The 1,070-nt window shown below is 64.4% G+C and overlaps 1 long non-coding RNA gene across 1 annotated transcript in view; it reads right to left on the reverse strand.

The window, feature by feature from the left end:
• The window catches only part of LOC129668996 (uncharacterized), a 6,445-nt gene extending 5,607 nt beyond the window's left edge, over positions 1 to 838 (reverse strand). Inside the window, exon 1 of the long non-coding RNA XR_008718993.1 lies at positions 727 to 838. This is a non-coding gene — a long non-coding RNA (uncharacterized LOC129668996). The remainder of the gene's footprint in view (positions 1 to 726) is intronic.
• Positions 839 to 1,070: the final 232 nt, after the last annotated feature.

Genomic DNA, 1,070 nt, shown 5'->3' on the forward strand with positions numbered 1-1,070 from the left:
ATCTATCTATGTATCTATCTATCTATCTATGTATCTATCTATCTATCATTTCGTGAGTATTTCCAATGCACGTATGTGTGTGCACCACCTGTCTTTGTGCCTGGTGTCCAAATAGGTCTCTAAAAACCAAAACCAAAGCACCCGACCAAAACCCTCTCAAAACACCCCACCAACTCAAAGAGCAGGAACCAGGTGTGCTGAGCACAAGCAGCCAGAGCCGCGCCCCACTCCCTCCACCACCCGCCCCAAGCGCTGTCCGCGGCTTGAAGCGCGGGAGAGGGAGGCCTTCGGGCTCGGAGCCCCGCGCGGCCGCCCCCAGGCACCCCTGCGCAGCCGGAGCCCCAGGCCTGGTGGCACGGGACAGTCTAGCTGTGGAGCGCTGGCGGCGCAGAGGCTCCCGCAGAGGCTCCCGCAGCGGCCCCAGAATCGGGTTTTGCAGGTTTTCCCCCGCGGTAGCCTGGAAGCGAACCCGAATGCCTCGGTTTCCCCAGTGCTAGGATCTCTAAGTGTGCACAGGCGGAGGTCAGAGGACAACGAGAGGAGTCCGCGCTCGCGTCCCCTCTGGTAGGGTGTGGGATCCGAACTGGAGTCAGCTGGCTCGGTGCCGAGCGCCTTCCCCCGCCCAGCCTCACTCTGTGCGGCGTGTGCTCGAGCTGTCCAGCAGGAACAGCACCTGCTTGTCAGGCTATTTGCCTCCTCCCAGCGAGGCGCTTTGAAGATGGTCACCTTTGTCAACGGACCCCGCAAACACTTGATAGACTCCGGTCTGGGCTTGCCCCGGTTAAGGGCAGGCCCTGAGGAGGAAGAAACGGGGCCGGGGGCGGCGGGGAGCCCCGGCACGCGGGCCCACCCGAGGCCTCGCGCGACCTCAGCGCCGGCGACCGCCGTGACGCACCGGACGCTTCCGATTTCACTTTCCTCTTCTCGGCCGGGCCGCTGCTCCGGCTCGGCGGCTGCCGGGGGTTCGCCCGGTGATCAGTGACGTCAAGCAGGCCGAGGTTCCCATTGGACGGCGGGGTTCGGCCCGGGCCAATCCCGGGGCTGGCCCGAGAAAAATCTCGGCGGGGCGG

Source organism: Psammomys obesus, unplaced genomic scaffold, assembly GCF_907164565.1.
Source record: "Psammomys obesus unplaced genomic scaffold, mPsaObe1.curated_primary_1811, whole genome shotgun sequence".
NCBI classification, from domain to species: Eukaryota; Metazoa; Chordata; class Mammalia; order Rodentia; family Muridae; genus Psammomys; species Psammomys obesus.